This window comes from Hyperolius riggenbachi, chromosome 7 (genome assembly GCF_040937935.1).
Source record: "Hyperolius riggenbachi isolate aHypRig1 chromosome 7, aHypRig1.pri, whole genome shotgun sequence".
NCBI lineage: Eukaryota > Metazoa > Chordata > Amphibia > Anura > Hyperoliidae > Hyperolius > Hyperolius riggenbachi.
In genome coordinates, this window is record NC_090652.1 from 227,503,615 (window position 1) to 227,525,583 (window position 21,969).

The 21,969-nt window shown below is 45.9% G+C and overlaps 1 protein-coding gene across 23 annotated transcripts in view; it reads left to right on the forward strand.

The window, feature by feature from the left end:
- LRRFIP1 (LRR binding FLII interacting protein 1) overlaps window positions 1-21,969 on the forward strand; it is a 217,465-nt gene that overhangs the window by 78,870 nt on the left and 116,626 nt on the right. The window lies entirely within an intron of this gene.

Genomic DNA, 21,969 nt, shown 5'->3' on the forward strand with positions numbered 1-21,969 from the left:
GATAATATTCTTCAAACCCACCTCGGGTTCTCTTTAAAGGGATACTGTAGGGGGGTCGGGGGAAAATGAGTTGAACTTACCCGGGGCTTCTAATGGTCCCCCGCAGACATCCTGTGTTGGCGCAGCCACTCACTGATGCTCCGGCCCCGCCTCCAGTTCACTTCTGGAATTTCTGACTTTAAAGTCAGAAAACCACTGCGCCTGCGTTGCCGTGTCCTCGATCCCGCTGATGTCACCAAGAACGCACAGCGCAGACCCAGTATGGTCTGTGTCTGCGCAGTACACTCCTGGTGACATCAGCGGGAGTGAGGACATGGCAACGCAGGCGCAGTGGTTTTCTGACTTTAAAGTCAGAAATTCCAGAAGTGAACTGGAGGCGGGGCCGGAGCATCGGTGAGTGGCTGCGCCAACACAGGATGTCTGCGGGGGACCATTAGAAGCCCCGGGTAAGTTCAACTCATTTTCCCCCGACCCCCCTACAGTATCCCTTTAATGCTGGTGCCATATAAGCACAGCGATCATTCCACCACAAGGTGGCAGTATTGTAGACAGATTTTACAGTATAATGATGTTCATTTTAATTTGCGTTGCCTTTGCGCATTTATGTAGTATGATCAAAATCAGTGGCGTAGCAATAGGGGGTGCAGAGGTAGCAACCGCATCGGGGCCCTTGGGCCAGAGGGGCCCCGAAGGGTCCACCCTCTATTACAGTATTAGCTCTGTATTGATCCTGTGCTGGTAATAATCACTTCTATAGATGCTTTGAATAGCAGTAATCCTTAACAAGCTGTTCCCCATCCCCTTCTTGCACTTCTGACACTGTGGTTGTCGTCTGCAGGTTTTGGTGCGCCTTATCAAGTGTTATGTATAGAGTGCTTGGGGGGCCCCATGTAAAACTTGCACCGGGGCCCATAGCTCCTTAGCTATGCCACTGCTCAAAATGTAATTTGCTAATCAATTTAATTACTACCCACAACTCATTCTCTTCTCTTTTTATTTGAACAAGGTAATAAAGATAGAAAGTAAGCAACAAATATGGTAAGGCTTATTATACAGAGACACTGGCTCTGGGAGGCTTGGGAGCAATAGAAGGAAACTAGGACTGCTGAGTCAACACAGCCAATGACTAATGTTTCTGCTTTCATGTTAATAAACCTCAGTAAAGCAGAGGCAAGCCATGCAATAAGGAGTGGTAAGCATGTGTCAGACTCACATATTATAATCCCCTATTTATAAAGTGCCAACATATGCAGTGCTGGATAGTAAAGAGTGAGGGGCGTAAATTACAAATGTGAGACAAGAACTACACAAACATGGCACAGGAAGAGATGGCAATGCTGCCTATCAGGCTTAAGGCTGGGTCCACACTAGACCCGGTTGCAGGACGGACCCTGCAGTCCGGATCAGGGGAAGTACCCACCGTACTGCAAACGGATGAAAGTGCATCAGTTTTGTATCAGTTTCCGTTCAGGTTTTTCCCTCACAGAAAACGTCTCTATCATTAGGAAGGAGTGGGAGGATTTTTTGGGCCAATCATAAAGCTCAGGCTATCCGTTTTCACATCCGTTTTTTGCCTGTGAAGCTGGAGATGCGTTTTCTCATTGCTTTCACTACCCCTGCGTGTATCCGTGGTCCTGATCCGTTGCGTGAAAATGCAGCAGATCCGGACCTTCCGTTCAGGTTTTCAAAACGGATCCCCGCAAACGCAGACGGATCCGTTTTTTACTTGGGTGAGGCTGGCTGCTATTTTAAACATTAGTATCCGGGACTCCGTTTTTCATCAGGTTTGAAAAACGCAGCCACGGATACGTTTCCGGACCTAGTGTGGACCAGCTCTAAGCTGAATACTCACCACTCGACTTCCCCTTGGCAACGATCGTTCAGTGATTCCTCTTCCTGCTTGTGACGTCATGCGATGTTACATGATGGCCACTAACGGGAAGACAAGCGATCGCGGTACTTTGCACAGAGTCCTCGGGAATCTTAAAGATCTGATCCGCCGTGACGGGAGTTATAGGCGTGCGTCGTTAAACGTCATTCTTGTTATCGTGCGCCTGTACCCATGTTGCAAGGTCGTAGAAACAATTGCTCATTACTCAAAAAGTCACCAGTCGTTGGAGAAATCAGCAGGAAAATCGTCTGGTGGGAACGGGCCGTTATAAAGGAAGGGAAATATTTACAGTGTGTGTGTGTGTGTGTGTGTGTGTGTGTGTGTGTGTGTGTGTGTGTGTGTGTGTGTGTGTGTGTGTGTGTGTGTGTGTGTGTGTGTGTGTGTGTGTGTGTGTGTGTGTGTGTGTGTGTGTGTGTGTGTGTGTGTGTGTGTGTGTGTGTGTGTGTATCTGTGTGTGTGTAAAAGTCAGGCAGGAAGGCGTGGCTTCAGCTGACAGAACAACCCCACATTAAGTAGACACAGAGGAGACGTCATGTTTTTTTTCCCCAGATAACACTACCACACGTCAAACAATGATGTGTAGCAATACAAAGGCTTTCATTGGGCTGCATGAATATTTAGCTGAAAGGTGCTCATGGGCGGCTGCAAGGTGGCTAAACTGCCTGACAAGCTCACAGTTCAGCCTCCATTTGAAAGAGGCGTTAAAGGACACCTGAAGTGAAAAAGATATGGAGCCAGATATATTTATTTCCTTTTACACAATACCAGTTGCCTGGCAGTCCTGCTGATCTCTTGGGCTGTAGTATTTTCTGAATCACCCACCTGAAACAAGCATGCACCTAAACTAGTCAGATTTCAGTCAGAGCACCTGATCTGCATGCTTGTACAGTGACTATGGCTAAAAGTACAGGGAGATGGTCTGCAAGAAAGCCAGGCAACTTGCCCTATTTAAAAGGAAATAAATACCGTATGTCATCATCCATTTCCCTGTCTCAAATTCCCTTTAAGAAGGAAATATATTTTATGTGCTCTCTGTACATTTCTGCTTCCGGTGACACGTTACTCTATAAAACGTAGCTTTAATTTTTCTTCTCCTGGATAACCAAAAACCAAACAGGCCAGGAATTCTGTAGCGAGGTACTACAAAATCTTCAGAGAAAAGCTACACGTTAGTATGCATCTGCCTATACCTGACTTGTTATTTGGCATTACATTTCTTTCTTTTGTAAACTTGCAGAGTTGGAACTCAGAAATTAAAAATTCATGACATGAACATGACTCTTACATATTCTATATGGGGACTGGGAGTAGCCAGTTGTATGTGGTCCGGCGTTGGCATGGACAGAATCCGAAGACATAACAACACAAGCTGTTTAGGTGATACCTTTAATGATCAACTGTACAAGACTTCTTTGCAAGCTTTTGGAACTTTAAGTTTCTTCTTCAGGCATGATACAATATGGTTCTGATCCAGTTTTGCATGTTTCGTTGTTATGTCTTTGGATTCTATATGAGGGGTGTGAAATGTGAAGCCACAAACACGTCATAGCCTGGGTTCCATGTTGCACTAGCATATGGTAAACTGTGGGGTCCCCACAGAAAAATTCTAATGGGTCCCCATCCCTGAGCACAATTGAGCAATCCAGTCCATACACAATCAATCGATTCCGGACTCAACCCTTGCGCGAATAATCTTCAGAATTTATTGTAATAATGCATGCGGTTATACAGCAGACACAAAAGCACAACGTTTCGGGCTACATGCCCTTTCTCAAGTGCTTAACCATCTGAACAAACTTAGACCTTCATATAAAACACACACATATTGACACACCCCTCCAAAGCATTAAGGGGCGGGCACAAAACTTTTCCAGAACATTAACCCTTACTCCTGAAAAGACAACCATTTATCATAAGAAGCACTTTAAACTGAAGTCCTCGTTAAGGCCACTGGGGGACTGCGTCCCCAACCTGTCCATCCACCAAGCCTCACGCCGCAACAGCGCACTCCTAAATTCTCTACCTTCTTGGCGCTGAACCACTTCGAGTACCTGCCATCGAAGCTGGCTCACGCCATGATTAAATTCCGCAAAATGGCGTGCGAGGGGATATTCCCGTTTTTTCTCCTCATCCTTTTTCTTTTTACACGCTTCGGGGTGGCGAATGTTGCTCTTATGCTCGTTGAGTCTAGTTTTAATGTCCCTTGAGGTCTGGCCAACATAGGACAGACCGCAAGGGCATTTGATTAAGTACACAACACCCGTCGAATCGCAAGTAGCGAAATCTCTAATAGGAACCGGCTTAACCGATCTAGTACTTTGTACGTTGGGCCCCCTTATGATGCCATTGCAATGCTGGCAATTGAGACATGGAAAGGTCCCTTTCCTAGGGGTACCCAAAAACACCTGGCGGGGTCATTTAGATCTCCCAATGTCCGCCCTTACCAATTGGTCTTTAATGGACTTACCCTTGCGGTAGACGAACCTAGGGGGTGCTCGGCAGATCTGGGCAAGCAGAGGATCCGCCTCCACCAGTGGCCAAAACTGGAGGACATTGTCCCGCAGAATCGAGGACTCCCTGCAAAATGTCGTAATAAAATTTACATTAGTGTCATTATCATCCTTCTGTACACCATAAGTTCTCAGTGCTTCCCTATTCATAGCTCCCACCTCTACTGCTAACTCCTCACATCTTCTCTGATCATACCCTCTTATTACAAAATCCTGAGTGAGGAGCTCAGCCTGCCTCCAATATAACATATCATCATCAGACGTGATACGCTTTAACCGAATGTACTGGCTCTTAGGGAGACCATTAATCAATGGTCTCGGATGGCAACTACTGGCCAATAAAAAAACATTTTTATCGGTGCTTTTACGATACAAATCGGTTTCGAATCCGTCGCTTTTCCTTCTAATTTCCACATCAAGGAAATGAAGCGTCTCCGCGCTATACTCCATCTTAAATTTAAGGGTGGAATGTTTCCTGTTAATTTCTTGGAAAAACAGGCCAAGCTCCTCCTCAGATCCCGTCCATCCACAGAACAGGTCGTCTATGAATCTGCAGTACCCTCGGATGCTCCCGGGTGCCTCATCACCCAAAAAATGGATGTCCTCAAAGTCGGACATTACTAGATTTGCCACCGTAGGGGCATAAGGGGCTCCCATTGGCACGCCGAGGGTCTGCAGATAATGTTCGTCTCCAAACCTAAAATAGGAATGAGAGAGGCTAAATTCAAGGATGGACATGATAAACAAAAGCATCTCATTTGATACGCTATTATCAACCATAAGCTTATTCTTCACTGATGCTAAAGCTTCCTCATGAATTATGTTATTGTAAAGGTTAACCACATCCATGCTTACAAGATATTTAATCTCCCTGTGATCCATCTGACCTAATGTATTAAGAAAATGTGTAGTGTCTTTCAGACACCGAACATTCGATCTCACAATCGGTTGCAACCAGAAGTCAACATAAATGCCCAGGGGTTCCAAAAGGGAGTCAACAGCTGATACTATTGGTCGTCCAGGGGGTGCAGTAAATCCTTGTGCACCTTTGGCAAGGTATAAAAAACTGGGGTTCTTGGAGTTTCTTTTTTTAATGAAATTGCCAACTCTTTGCTAATGATCCCTGTTTCTGCTGCCCCATCCAGTAATGTGTCCACTTCACTTTTAAATTGGTTGGTGGGATCCCTTGCGAGCGGTCTATACATATTAATGTCAGTGAGTTGTCCTTTAATTTCTTTAATATAATCTGCCCGGTCTTGCACTACAATTGCCCCCCCCTTGTCAGCTTTTTTAATTATTATAGACGAGTTCCCCTTTAAATCCCTCAGAGCAGTACTTTCAGCCTTAGACATGTTGTACTGTCTTCTTCCTTTAATGGTTCTGATTGATTTCTCAGTTTCTTTCAACACCAATTTTTCAAACAGATCCACGTTAAGGGAGGATCAGCTTTACTCCTTGATTTCAAACGATCTGGGATCTTTTCACTGATGTCAATCTGAGAAGCATTAGCTGTCAATAATCCTCTCTGTGGTCTGTTTAAACTATGCCATAATCTCCACTTCATCTTTCTAGTATATTTATACAGATCAAGTTTCACGTTAAACATATTGATGCTGCTAGATGGAACAAATCCGAGACCCTTATTTAGAACTGATACTTCAGCAGCCGACAAATTCTTGCTAGAAATGTTGATAACACGCTCATTTCTATTACTTAACATTTTCTCAGTTGCAATCTGCATGTAAGCAGCATTGTTCAAGTCTGCTGTCTGGCTGTGTGTATTAGATGTCTCAACCGAAGAGTCAGTGCGTCCCCCTGTCACCCGCCCTGAGTGTGCTGCATTCTTACCCGGGCTCTCGGTGGACTGGAGAGTGTCTGGGATTCTATATGAGGGGTGTGAAATGTGAAGCCACAAACACGTCATAGCCTGGGTTCCATGTTGCACTAGCATATGGTAAAGTGTGGGGTCCCCACAGAAAAATTCTAATGGGTCCCCATCCCTGAGCACAATTGAGCAATAGCACCCTCTCATGGATATGATTAGACATGGAAATATACTGCCGTATGGCGTATGCAACTTTACAGTACATACACAGCAGTCCTCTAGCACTAAATATGTATACATAGAGAGCTTGTAGGAAATGTAATGGGCAGCTTGTATGCTTAACACACAGTTTTAGAAATATCAATACCCTTCTTACAGTGGTCTTCTGGATAGTGATGTCACTTCCTGCATAGCAGCACTTCCAAACTAATCAGTGGAGGTGCCCTGGAGAAATGTTTTCCAGCAGGCTTTGTATATGTGAGTATCCACTGAGGTACCCAACCCTGACACTGCACATGCCCACAGCCCCTCCCTGAGCTCCTCTGCCCCCACTTCATCTTCAATCTGTTGTCCTCCATTGCCACTCTTGCCCCCATAATTATTAATGCTGTTGCTATTATTATTATGGATTTAAAGAGAACCAGAGACGAAGCACCCTCATGTATTTTATTACATTTATCAGTGGGAACATGACAGTAAACACCTACCCTGCTTTTAGTTTTATTCTTCTCAGTCTAATCTATCTGTTATCAACTGTGATAAGAATCCACCAACTATTCAGTCGAGGTTTGACCTGGAATCATTATAGCTGAGTCACTCTTCTATGGAGTCTTTTCAAGCCCAAGCCTGCCACCTCCTGGCTCAGATTTCCTGCTTTACATACTGAGAGCTCTGATGAAATGGGAGGGGCTGCTGCTGCAGGAAAGATCTCTGTCTAACAGACAAGTGTGGCTGTGTGATCTGTGTGCTTTGTCTGTGCAGCCAGTCATCATTATTATCTACTATATGCAGTTTCATTACTATGAGAGACACTTCCTACAGGCAGCCACACAGCATACCAGAATATGAAGTTGAAAGCACACAGATGAAAGCCTGCAGCAGCCCTGCTTGTCTATAGTCTCATATAGCCTAGACAGCACATCCAGAATACCTCATAACCTGGAAGCAGAAGGGATATGAGCCGGCGGCCATATTGGATATTTCCTGGAACAATAATGGATAAAAAGCACTCAAAAAGGCACACCAGAGTGGCAAAATTATCGGGTAGAGCATTTATTCTTTACAAGCTATCAACTGATATGTTTATTTTGTGTGAATCGTTCATCTCTGGTTCCCTTTAAAGTAGAGTCCTGGTTCACTGGAACTCAGGCATCCGGTAGTCTCAACTAACTGGCATGCGTGGCAGGACACAATGGAGGTGCAGAAGAAACTACTTATGCATCCTTCGGGCACCGTCCATTTCACTTCTTGCAGCTTCCAGTGTCCTCCTCCTAGGGCTCCCCAGGTTGTCGCCTGACCTGCATTGAGTCACATGACACATCGGGGCCGTAGGAATGCTGCACAGCAGCTGGGAGCTGCAAGAAGTGAACAGTGGATGTGTAAACTGTTTCTGCTGCAGACCACTGTGAAGTTAATTCCCTGGGGGGAGGTTAGTGTTATTTTTAAGGACGGTTACTTGACTTCTTAAAGTGGACCTCAACTCTTGCACAGGACAGAAGGAAAACATAGAGATATGCACCCTCTATGTGTTTAGAGAGTTTAGCCTGTCTAATTCCCCCTCATTTGTGTCTATGCCTCATTTGTGTAATCACAAGTTGTAATTTGATCTCTCCCCTGTGTCACCTGACGTCCCACAGCAGATACGGCAGATAAGCTCATTTGAAAGGCACACAATGTTAACAATATGTCTGCTTCCATGAAAGCAGGAAGTAGAAACACTGCAGATCTATTGTAGGATTTGTATCAGCTGTAACAAAGAAATGTTTTTATTTAAAGGTTATTATGCTGTCGCTTATCTTTTAGCGCTGAGATGAAGTTCTGAGTTCAGGTCCGCTAAGGCAACCGGGAACCACACATATGCTGCATCAGGCAATCCCCGCCTGTGATGGATAAAGGAGACTCTACTGTATATACTGTGGTCATCCTCTTCAGCACTTTACAGGGTTCATTGTCATGTGACTAACTGTCCCTCAAAGGAGCTAACAAAATACAATACAATACAATACAATACCATTTCTATAGCGCTTTTCTCCCATAGGACTCAAAGCGCTTAGGCTCTCTCAGATTCAGTAATTGGTAGTAGGATGAAGTATTCACACAACAAAAGTTATATTTCTGCCAATGCCAAACTGAACAGGTGGGTTTTCAGTCTGGATTTAAACACGTCCAGGGATGGGGCTGTCCTGATCTGTTGAGGTAAGGAGTTCCAAAACGTAGGGGCAGCATGACAGAAGGCTCTGGGACCAAAAGTTTCTAAGTGGACTCTGGGTATGACTAGATTATTAGAACCTGTGGATCTGAGAATGCGGGGATTGCTACGCAGCTGTAACATATCTTTCATGTATCCAGGGCCTAGATTATTCAGGGATTTAAATGTCAGTAGGCCGATCTTGAATAGGACCCTCCATTCTATAGGTAGCCAGTGAAGGGAATGCAGGACTGGCGTTATGTGGCAGTGACGGGGTTGGTTGGTTAGTAGTCTGGCAGCAGTATTCTGTATCAGCTGTAGCCGGTACAAGGCCTTTTTTGGAAGGCCAGTGTAGAGAGCATTGCAGTAGTCCAGTCGGGATGTGATGAAGGCGTGGACTAAGGTTGGCAGATCTTCTGGGGGTATGAGGTGCTTGATTTTTGCAATGTTCTTCAGGTGAAAATAGGATGATTTCATTACAGCAGAGATTTGAGTTCTGAAGTTTAAATCCCCATCAATTAGAACTCCCAGGCTACGCACATGATCAGAGCTGCGTAGATCCGTGCCTCCTATTCCCAGTGGTGAAGACTGCAAGTTAAGTTGTTTTGTTATCATGCTCTGCCCTCCAATCAGAAGGACTTCAGTTTTGTCTGAATTTAGTTTCAGCCAGTTGTCATTCATCCATTGCTGTAGTTCACGTAAGCAGGCGTTTATAGTTAGAGTTGGGTCTGTCACACCAGGCTTAAAGGAAAGATATAGTTGGGTGTCGTCTGCATAGCAGTAGTATGTCAGGCCATGTTTTTGGATTAGTTTTCCCAACGGTAGCATGTAAATCGTGAAAAGCAGGGGAGAGAGGATTGAGCCCTGGGGCACCCCATACTTAAGTGTTACAGGGGTGGACAGGAAGGGCCCCATAGACACTTTGTGGGTTCTGCCACTCAAGAAGGATTGGAACCACTGAAGTACTATGCCATCAATGCCGCAGTATTCCTGTAGCCTGTTTATCAAGATGTCATGGTCAACTGTGTCAAAGGCTGCAGAAAGGTCTAGCAGTATGAGGATCGAGCACTCTCCTCTGTCTCTTGCCATGAGCAGGTGGTTGCATATTTGGATGAGGGCAGTTTCAGTGCTGTGGTGTTTCCTGAAGCCAGACTGGAATGGGTCATAACTGTTATTTTGTAGGATTCTGGCTTCTAGCTGGAGGTATACAGCTTTTTCAATTAGCTTTCCCAGAAAGGGGAGGTTAGAGACAGGTCTGTAGCTGGTCATTGCATCTGGGTCCAGGGAGGGTTTTTTGAGGAGAGGCCTGATGATTGCTTCCTTCAGTAAAGCAGGAAATATCCCTGATTGTAAGGAACAGTTAACAATTTTGAGGAATACCGGTACGAACAGGTCGGGGCAGTTCAACATGAACTGTGTTGGGCCAGGATCCAGGTCACAGGTAGTTAGGCGGACGTGAAGGAGGATGCTTGATGTGACTTCTTCATCAATTTCTTTGAAGTTTGACCAAGGTGTTACGTTGTCTCTGCTAATGGTCTTTGGCGCTATATTAGGCTCAGATGCTGTAAATTGGATGGCGGACCTTATAGCGGAGACTTTGTCTGTGAAGAAATGGGCAAATTGGTCACAGAGGTCCTTTGAAGACTCGATATTAAGTTTTTGACATGCTGGGTTGCAGAGTTTTTCCACTGTGCGGAACAGTTGGGCTGGTTTGTTAACTGCATTTGCAATCTCTTGTGATAGAAAGGATGATTTTTTTCCCGTGATTACCTTTTGGTAGCTCTTCAAGTGGAAGATTAAGGCATGTTTGTCTTCTGGGGACTGAGATTTGCGCCACAGCCTCTCAAGTTTTCGGCCTTGTCTTTTCAGCTCTTTTATAGCGTTATCAAACCACTGTGCATGATGGTGTGGAGTAAGATATTTGGTGCGCAGAGGAGCAATGGTCTCAAAGGTGGAGGACACACATTTGTTGTATTTAAACACCAGAGTATCAGGGTCCAAGCTGGAGTCAGTCAATTCATCAAAGCTAAGGTTATCTCGGATATGTTGAGGTGTTAGCCCTTTTAAGCGGCGATATTTTATTTGATTCTTGACCTGGTGTTTGACGGCTGGTATTGAGAGGGAGAAGTGGATAGTGTGATGGTCTGACCAGGCAACAGGATTAATTTCCACATTGGCTATTGACAGCCCAGTATGGAATATAAGGTCCAGAGTGTGACCTTTCCTGTGAGTAGCAGAGCTGATTGATTGGAGGAAGCCCAGTTCATGTAAGGCACGAGGTAGCTCTTTTCCAAATTGTGAGGAGGAGTCGTCCACCCATGTATTGAAATTTCCAAGAACAATCCATCTGGGGTGTTCCAGTGTTAGGTTGCATAGGAGGTCTACACGTTCCTCAAGGAAGTCTGAGTATTTTTCCAGAAATAGCAAGAACAAAGCAATAATAATTTGCACATAAACCCTTTTTGTGTGATAAATTTGTAATACCAGAGGGAACTTGCTTTCTGTGCTGCGGACAGAGGCTGATACAGCATTCTGTTTGAAGTCCAAACTTCACTCCCTATCCCATCCTTACCCAATTACCAATGTGAAAAAAGTACTTCTCTTGAACGGCAGCATCAAAGGTAAAAATTATGCAAGGATTGGTATAGTTCCCTATTCTCCTTTACTAATAATTAATAGTCCTGAACAATGAACTAAGACTATTTTTGATCAAAAGTTGCTAGTCCCTTGACACTCATGTAAGCACTATTTCTTAAAAAGTTGTTACAGAATATATTTAAGTATAATTTTAGATCTTGGATGTCAGAACATGACTCCCGAGGTGGGTTTTACAAACCCTAATTGCATACAGAGGCTGGGTCTGCAAATAATGTCCAGCCTCTGTTGCTATATTATCTCCCCCCTGCGCTCTGCTGCCAGCAGGCTGTTTACATGTATACTGTCATTCTCGCTGCTCTCCCGCCTCCTCTATGCCGCCGCCCACGTCCCTTTTCTCCTCGCTGATTGGAGGAAAGGGACGCGGGCGGGGAGCAGCGACATAGAGGAGGCGGGAGAGCAGCGAGAGTGACAGTGTACATGTAAACAGCCTGCTGGTGACACGGTGTGTGTCGCTAGCACGGCGGTTTACGTTGGGGGGCAGAGCGCAGGGGGGGCCTGGAGGGAGATAATATAGCAACAGAGGCTGGGCATTATATGCAGGCCCAGCCTCTGTATGCAATTAGGATTTGTAAAACCCACCTCGGGTTCTCTTTATTTTATCAAGGTACAAAATGACAAAGTTAATTCACAAGACACCTTTAAGGTGCCCGTACATTAACGACTTTGGAGGACTATTGACCAACCAATTCGATTATTATCGAATTGGTTGAAAATCGGTGCCACCAAGTGCATGCCTGACTGACAATGCAACCAATTTCAGGCCGAAGTTAGTCGCATTGCTTGATTGCGCCTGATGCAAGATGTCGGGCCGAAGTTGGTTGATCGGGTGTGCGGCGGTGTACAGTGGCCGATTTCGTTACGAATGACAAAACCCCCGCCGCTGCCCCCAATGCATAAATATGCCCCCCCCCCCCCCTGCGTGTGCATTTATACATTACCTGTCCTGTGTCAGGGGGGCAGCGGCGGGGCAGACGCGGCGGGCTTGGCTGATTCCTTGAAAATTTCATGCTGAAATTGGACGGGAATCAGCCTGCAGTGTATGGACAGCTTCAACAAAGACGCGAATCTCTCTAATCAGATTTGATTAGAGATAAATTTGTCTCTTTGTCGAATCTGCCCATAATCTACTGATGTATGGCTACCTTTAGTGTAGTGACTGTATTCATTTTACATTGACATTACTGATATTGTTCAGTCAACAATGCTCCCAGTGTTCAGCTGTTGTTATGCAATGCTACAGAAGATCTGGTAACACTGTATAATAGAGTGCTGCAAAGGCCCTCATCACCAAGTACAAGCCCATTTCTCTTAGGTGGGTGACATCAAGTTAACCACCCTGGCGTTCTGATTAAATCGCCAGGGTGGCTGCGGGAGGGTTTTTTTTAAATAAAAAAAAAACTATTTCATGCAGCCAACTGAAAGTTGGCTGCATGAAAGCCCACTAGAGGGCGCTCCGGAGGCGTTCTTCCGATCGCCTCCGGCGCCCATAATAAACAAGGAAGGCCGCAATGAGCGGCCTTCCTTGTTTTGCTTATATCGTCGCCATAGCGACGAGCGGAGTGACGTCATGGACGTCAGCCGACGTCCTGACGTCAGCCGCCTCCGATCCAGCCCTTAGCGCTGGCCGGAACTGTTTGCTCCGGCTACGCTGGGCTCGGGCGGCTGGGGGGACCCTCTTTCGCCGCTGCACGCGGCGGATCGCCGCGCTGCAGCGGCGATCAGGCAGAACACGCGGCTGGCAAAGTGCCGGCTGCGTGTGCTGCTTTTTATTTCATTAAAATCGGCCCAGCAGGGCCTGAGCGGCAGCCGCTGGCGGTGTTGGACGAGCTGAGCTCGTCCAGACCGCTCAGCTGGTTAACCCTGACCGTTTGCGGCTGCATTTTAAAACGCAAACCTCACTGAGGTTGTTTTTATAAGGACAGTCTGGGGACATTTTAGGGTAGAGAAATGTATCAAGTCTGAATTGTTAAACTCTTGGGTTATTTTGTCCTGATGCAGTGGCTGGATAGTGTAATGATTAAGGGCTCTGACACAGGTGACCTGGGTTTGAATCTCGACTCCGTCTGCTCAGTAAGCCTGCATCTAGCCTGTAGGAGGCCACGGGCAAGATTCCCTAACACTGCTACTGCCTATAGAGCGCGTCCTAGTGGCTGCAGCTCTGGCACTTTGAGTCTGCCAGGAGAAAAGCACAATATAATCGTTCTGTGTCTGATGCTCCACCCTGCTTCAATTTTCTTTGTACTTGACCTGATAAATCAGCCCCATATGTACTCTCTTTATCATAAGATCACTTTGTATCATGTGATGTAAACAAATTCACGTGATTCAGAAGGAGTAATAATAGTCAATAATTTGCTTCCACTTATGTGTTGTCCTTTGATCTACATCAGGGCCGGATGTGGGCCCCGGGCTGCACTTGCTTGCCCAGATTACTTGTTGTGTCAGTCCCCCTCACCATGACCATGAAGTTCGATAGCTCTGATCTACATATTCATTGCATATTATACAGTATGTCTTGTCTTCTCTACTTTAATTATACAGTAGGACAGTAGCCATAAAATATATAGTAGTTTCTTCACTCATCCATCGACAGAGTAGAAGTAGTGGTATATTAACACTGTAGAGTAGAATAGTGTCCTTAAAGAGGACCTCCAACCAAAAAAGAAAAATCCATCTGCACTGCTGTAATAAAAAGTTATATTTACCTCCGGAGTCTTGTCCCACGAAGCGGCCCTGAAGTCCCTGCATCATTCCGCTTCTGCCACTTGGCCTCGCCTCCCCTCTCTCCTCCTAGAAAAAAACACCTTGCAATTTAATGCAGTAAATGCATTTAATTTTAATGCAGTATGGTACAGGGTTCAGCACAGTACTTTGTTTGCTCTCTAAGTGAAAAATAGGCTGAAACCTGACAACTGGAACAACTGGCAGGTAGAGATGGCTCGAACCTCCGATTTTAGGTTCGCGAACCTCGAACGTGAATCTCCGCAGAAAGTTCGGTTCGCGCAAACTTTTCGAACCGCGATAGACTTCAATGGGGAGGCGAACTTTGAAAACTAGAAACATTTATGCTGGCCACAAAAGTGATGGAAAAGATGTTTCAGGGGTTCTAACATCTGAGTCTTTGCATGGCAGAGTGGAATACACGCCAAAAGTCCCTTGGGAAAATCCAGATTTGACGCACAGCAGCGTTTTAAGGGCATAAATCACATTGCATGCTAAATTGGAGGCCTAAAGTGCTTTAAAACATCTTGCATGTGTATACATCACTCAGGTAGTGTAATTAGTGTACTGCTTCACACTGACAGACCAACTCACTGTGTAACGCACCGCAAACAGCTGTTTGTGTAGTGACGGCCGTGCTGGACTGGTGTGCACCATGGCCAGAGTGCAGGCGATAGCGGTTTTCAAGCCCATATGGTCACCGGGCTGAGGTAGCTCAATGACAGAACAACAGTGACTGTCCAGCTGGTCGCATTTAGTCTGTCCACAATGAAGCAACGACCATATTATCTTGGGTGTGCCGCCTCCCCCCCTCCCCCTGAGGCACTCATATAGCCGGCGGTTATTGCTTCATTATGATATGCAAGCCCCTTCACCACGGCAAGGTAACAATCACGAAGGGGAATTGACACATGTACATGCCTTTTGTTTTGTTGTTGCAGCCGCAGTGCAGGCAGAAAAATTAGGCAGGCATGTACACGCACCAGAAAAATGATTATATGGCCTTAGGAATTCAGGAATCCGCCTGGAGTCCTGGACCCTGTTGGTGGTGGCGGAGAAGGCAGTTAAGCGGCCTGTAGGCAGAGATGCTGTGTGGGGAGCGACTTAGTCTTGGGGCAGGCAGTCACACGGCGTGCAGGCAGAGATGCTGTGTGTGAGGACTGACTTGGTCTTTCAGACAGGCCTGACCCTGCTTTGCAGACCACATGGTCAGATGGACCCTTGACCCAATGCTGTGTGCCAGAGATGACACCACTTGCCTTTCAAGTTCATCATGGTACAGTTTGGGTATCGCCTTTTGTGAGAAATAATTGCGGCCTAGTATCTTCCACTGCGGTGTGTGGCTTTGCTTTTGTGTGCTGCTTTTCCTCAGGTGGTCATCCCATTGCAGTTTGTGCTTTGTCATCATGTGCCTTTATAAGGAAGTTGTCCCTACGCGGGTCTTAGTCTTTCCACGGCTCAATTATTGGTGGCAAAGAGTACAGATGGCATTGCTCACATCTGAGGCAGACACACAAAAAAATGTCCACACCACTGAGCCGTGGGGTGATGGCACTTTGGTGGTGGCAGCCGACTGAGTGGGGTGCCAGAATCAGAGCAGGAGGAGGAAGATATGTCACGCTTCCGTGCGGAAGCTGAGGAAGATGAGGTGTTAAATAGTCAACTACGTCCTGACAATCTTGGGGGTTGATGGCACGCGCCTTCTGAACACTGTACTTTGGTCCAGGGCCTCACAAAATCACGACAGCACGACCTCGAACAGACCTGCCGGGTGGCCTGCCTCTGCCTGTTTTGCCCATATTGGGGGGATAAAGTGAAAGGTATGCACTGACTTGACTAATACAATGTGCAGTCACACAGGTGCAGTGAACAGGTATGCAGTGACTGGTATCAATACAATGTGCAGCTGTCACACACACAGGTACCATGAACAGGTGCAGTGACTGGTGGTATATAACACTGCGTGCGCTCACGTACGTAGGTAGGTGCACTGAACAGGTGGGTATGCAGTGATTGGTATTACAAATGTGCAGCTGTCACACACACAGGTACCATGAACAGGTGAAGCGACTGACTGGTATATAACACTGCGTGCGCTCACGTAGGTAGGTAGGTGCACTGAAAAGGTGGGTATGCAGTGATTGGTATTACAAATGTGCAGCTGTCACACACACAGGTAGTCACTGAATGTGCTGGGCCTGGCAGTGGCACAGTAGGAATTACCAAGGGGCCAAGGTCCAGCAGCTGCGACTGACTGACAGGGCTGTATATGTAACAAGTGTCTGTGGGACACACACACACAAAAAATAGATTACAAGAACAACATTAGCTCTCAAAAGAGCTGTTGAGGATGAGGAGTGCTTTTTAGCAATAAGTATCAGCAAGAAGGAGCAACCCAACAAGCCTAACACAAGAGCCTAACTAAGCTTTCCCTATGTCAGCAGGTTCTCTCCCTTCTCTAATTACTGCAGCCACACGAGTGAGTTAAAAGGCGGTTGCTGTCTGTGTTTTATAAGAGCGGGGGGGCTCCAGAAGGGAGTGTAGCCTGATTGGCTACCCTGTGTCTGCTGACTATGATGTAGAGGGTCAAAGTTGACCCTAATGATGTAGTATAGGGGGTGGGTCGAACTCGCATATAGTTCGAGGTTCACCGCGAACGCGAACCACCGAAGTTCGCGTGAATAAGTTTGCGGCCGAACTGCTCGGGCCATCTCTACTGGCAGGAGGCCACCCTCCACAGGATGGTAATAGACACAGTAGGGGGAAAAAATACATTAAAATTATAAAATAAAGACTTAAAGCTGACTTACCTTAAAGGACATCCGAGGTGAAAATTAACTGATAAAATAAACAATTGTATCTATCTTCTTCTCCTAAAAATGACTTTTTAGATATCCCGCAGTTTTATTTTATATTTGAATCTACTTTTTACGATTTTTCTGTTTCATTGTTTCTGCTCAATGACACCTTCATTGAAGTATGCCAGGGCTTAGATCTATGAATTATTGACCCCTTTTATCTCTTTCCTGCTCTCAGAAGCCATTTATTGACAGGAAAGTGTTTTATGGTTGCAATTCCTCATCAGTGAGGGCCATGCTATAGTCCGACCCAGACACAAAATGTCACTTTCATACCTAATATTTAACTTTTTCAGGCAGAGAAAGAAAAAAAAGGAATCCAGTATAGTCATTTCTGTGCTTGGCACCGTACATATACATGTCTATCTCATTATGTCACATGTCACCTCGGTTGTCCTTTAAAGAGACTCTGAAGCGAGAATAAATCTCGCTTCAGAGCTCATAAATAGCAGGGGCACGTGTGCCCCTGCTAAAACGCCGCTATCCCGCGGCTAAACGGGGGTCCCTTCACCCCCAACCCACCCCCCGCAAAAGAGTGTCGTAGAAAGGTCGCAGATTTATTGCTTCCTGGAGGCAGGGCTAACGGCTGCAGCCCTGCCTCCAGTCGCGTCTGTCAGCGGCGCATCGCCGCCTCTCCCCCGCCCCTCTCAGTGAAGGAAGACTGAGAGGGGCGGGGGAGAGGCGGAGATACGCGCTGACAGACGCGCGTGGGGCAGGGCTGCGGCGGTTAGCCCTGCCCCAACCAGGAAGCGCTCCCCCGCTGCACCGAGGGGGATTTAGGGGTGAAGGGACCCCCGTTAAGCCGCGCTATAGCGGCGTTTTAGCAGGGGCACACGTGCCCCTGCTATTTATGAGGTCTGAAGCGAGATTTATTCTCGCTTCAGACTCTCTTTAAGGATGACAGATATAGTATGAACTGAATTTTATTTGCACTAGGGCAACGCGTTTTGTGAGCATACACCACTACATCAGGCTAAGTATCAGTGCCAAGAGCCAAACTAGCCTAGCACGGAGGGGAGCATAGCCTCGAAGAAGAAAAGGGTACCGACAGTGAGTGGGCCAGATTTATCAAACCATTACTAACAGTTTTCTCTTCTTAAACAGTTCTAACCAGCAGGGGGAACTGTTCTGCATGTAATAAGAAAATTCTTAATTCCTATTAAATAGCGGTAGTTTAGTGTGAATTTCTAGAACTGCACCACTGTTAAGAAAAGTGCAAATCCATTCCTAAACTGCTACAGATTAAGAAGTGCTTGATAGCACTTCTACAAATTGTGCAGTGTAGACTAGGCATGATTTGTGAAGTGCTCCTCCCCCTGCTGAATCCTGTGAAGCTGTCCTGTGCTTAAGGGCCTGGTTCCACTAGACGCGGTGCGATGCAGCATTGCACCGCGGCCGAACTGAAACCAATGCACGTCAATGCATTGGGTACCGGCAGTGGAGGGGTCAAGGGGCGCCTGGGTACATTTTTAACCCTCCCTCACTTGCCCTGCTGCTGCACCCTCCTTCACCTGCTGGAGTGGAAAGCGCAGTGAAAACGGATCCGATCGACCGGTGATCAGATCCATTTTCATTGTTCCGTCTGCCAGTGTGGATCAAGCCATAGGGATCCGGTGAAGCGGAGACCGGATCTGCTTTACCGGATCCGTTTGGCTTAAAAATAGAGTGTGAACCGGTGTGCCAACTAAATGACCTACCCGTTGAATCTTCCTACATTCACTGACAAACGCATAGGCAGGAGGATTAGGGAGAGGATAGTAAAGTCTATGGGATGTAAGTTAGTTCCATGGTGTAGATTAACCACTTCAGCCCCACAGTGTTGAAAAAAAGTATGCATCCGAGCAACGTTCACCTCCCATTTATTCGTCAATAACTTTATCACTACTTATCACAATGAAATTATCTACAATCTCGTTTTTTCCGCCACTAATTAGGCTTTCTTCGGGTGGTACATTTTGCTAAGAATTATTTTTTTCTAAATCCATTTTAACAGGAAGACTAAGAAAGAAATGGAAAAAAATCATTATTTCTCAATTTTTGGCCATTATAGTTTGAAATTAATATATGCTACAGTAATTAAAACTCGTGTATTTTATTTTCCCATTTGTCCCGGTTATTACACCGTTTAAATGATGTCCCTATCACAATTTATGGCGCCGATATTTTATTTAGAAATAAAGGTGCATTTTTTTTAAATTTGCGTCCATCACTATTTACAAGCCCATAATTTAATTTTTTATTTTTTTTAATTAAAAAATGTATTTGGGTAATATTTGGTGTGGTAGGGAAACAGCTAATTTTAAATGTAATATAATGTAATTGTTTAATAAAAAATGTATGTGGGTGTAGTTTACTATTTGGCCACAGTCAAAAAAGTCCTGGATGCGAGCGATCTCGCATCCAGGAACTAGAAAGAGGACGGGAAATGTTTTTTTTTTGCAGAAAGACGGCGGTCTCTGATAAGACCGTCGCTTTTTCTGCGGGGGACTTAGATCGGTGAATGGGAACTATATTCCCATTCACTGATCGGGGGGCTAACAGCAGGCGGCGCGGGAGCGTGCACGATTGCGTACACAGCGCAGCTGCAGCAGCACAGCCTATCTGGACGAACATATTCGTCCAGATAGGCTGAAGTGGTTTATTCATTGGAACACCAGCCCTTATGCTGGGTACACACTATGAGCTTTTCTGGTCGATTTACTGTCCAATCGATTATTTCCAACATGTCCGATCTGCTTTCTGATCGATTTCCTAATAAAGTTAACGAAAATCGGTTGGAAAATGCTCAGACATCAATCGGAAAGCAAATCGGACATCTTGGAAATAATCGATCTGACAGTAAATCGTCCAGAAAAATCTCATAGTACGTACCCAGCATTAGAGTTTTTATACGGCAGTGCTGCCCCTCAGGGAGGTGTGATGAGGCAGACAATATACACCAGACACTTACAAGAAGACTAGAGATTGTAGAGTGTGCTGACTGGCAGAGAGGACTGTCTAAGACAAGCAGATTGTTAGAGTTATTATAAGGCAGTGCTACCTTAGGGAGTTGTGATGAGGCAGAGTATTTACCAAACACTGGCAAGCAGACTAGAGCCTAGGTTCTCAACATGTGGTACGCATACCCCAGGGGGTACTTCTGATGGGTCCAGGGGGTACTCGGGATTGATATACCTAACCAAGAATAGCAAATTTAGAGTTTTAGAAAATTATAAATCTTATTTAAACAACACCAAATTAGTGTTTTAGCTAATTAACAGCAATAGTAAATGTTTGGAAATTGTTTAGAGCCAATTATTATGTACTGTGATTAAATTCATATTTGTATGCTAGGGGGTACTTGGTGAGTACAGGGTTTTAAAAGGGGTTGAGAAACACTGCTCTAGAGCAGTGTTACTCAACATTGTATTGGTGTGTACCCCTTTTAAAGAGAGTCTGAAGCGAGAATAAATCTCGCTTCAGACCTCATAGATAGCAGGGGCACGTGTGCCCCTGCTAAACCGCCGCTATCCCGCGGCTTAACGGGGGTCCCTTCACCCCCAAATCCCCCTCCGTGTAGCGGGGGAGTGCTTCTTGGTTGGGGCAGGGCTAACCGCCGCAGCCCTGCCCCACGCGCGTCTGTCAGCGCGTATCTCCGCCTCTCCCCCGCCCCTCTCAGTCTTCCTTCACTGAGAGGGGCGGGGGAGAGGCGGCGATGCGCGGCTGATAGACGCGACTGGAGGCAGGGCTGCAGCCGTTAGCCTTGCCTCCAGGAGCGACGAAGTCTGCGACCAAGTGTCGCAGTGGGGGGTTTGGGGGTGAAGGGACCCCCGTTTAGCGGCGATATAGCGGCGGTTTAGCAGGGGCACAAGTGCCCCTGCTAACTATGAGCTCTGAAGCGAGATGTATTCTCGCTTCAGAGTCTCTTTAAAACCCTGTATTCACCAAGTACCCCTAGCATAGTAAACATTATCACAAGTACCCCTTGACAAATATATATTTAATCGTAGTACATGATAATCGGTTTTAAACAATTTCCAAGCATTTACTATTGCTTCTAATTAGCTAAAATACTAATTCGGTGTTGTTTAAATAAGATTTATCATTTTCTAAAACCCTAAATTTGTTATTCTTGGTTAAAGTGAACCAGAGACGAAGCACCCTCATGTATTTTACCATATATATTAGTGGGAACATTAGAGAAAACACCTACCCTGCTCTCTGTTTCATTCTTCACTGCTCAGCCTGCTTGTTATCAGCCCTGATAAAATTCCCAACTGAGCATTCAGTCTGGCTTTGCTCAGGAATCATTATAGCTGAGTCATTTATAGAAAAGCCAGAAGGGGGCAGGATTGGGCTTGAGAAGAAAGACTCAGCTATAATGATTCCTGAGCAAAGCCAGACTGAATGCTCAGTCTGGGATTTTATCAGGGCTGATAACAAGCAGGCTGAGCAGTAAAGAATAATACAGAAAGCAGGGTGGGTGTTTTCTCTAATGTTCCCACTGATATATATGGTAAAATACATGCATTGTCTCTGGTTCACTAGGTCCAAGCAAAATAAAAAAATGAGTTTCACTTACCTGGGGCTTCTACCAGCCCCATGCAGCCATCCTGTGCCCTCGTAGTCACTCACTGCTGCTCCAGTCCCCCGCTGGCAGCTTTCCGACCTCGGAGGTCGGCAGGCCACATTGCGTACGTTTTTACGCATTCCCACTAGTGCTGGAACATTAACACATACATTTTTACGCATTACTGGTTCAATGCGTAAAAATGTACGCATTGAACCAGTAACGCGTAAAATGTATGTGTTAATGTTCCAGCACTAGTGGGAATGCGTAAAAACGTACGCAATGTGGCCTGCCGACCTCCGAGGTCGGAAAGCTGCCAGCGGGGGACTGGAGCAGCAGTGAGTGACTACGAGGGCACAGGATGGCTGCATGGGGCTGGTAGAAGCCCCAGGTAAGTGAAACTCATTTTTTTATTTTGCTTGGACCTTCCCTTTAAGTATATCAAGGCTAAATACCCCCTGGAACCATCAGAAGTACCACCTGGACCCATCAGGAGTACCCCCTGGTGTAAGCGTACCACACATTGAGATACTAGGCTCTGGAGGATGTG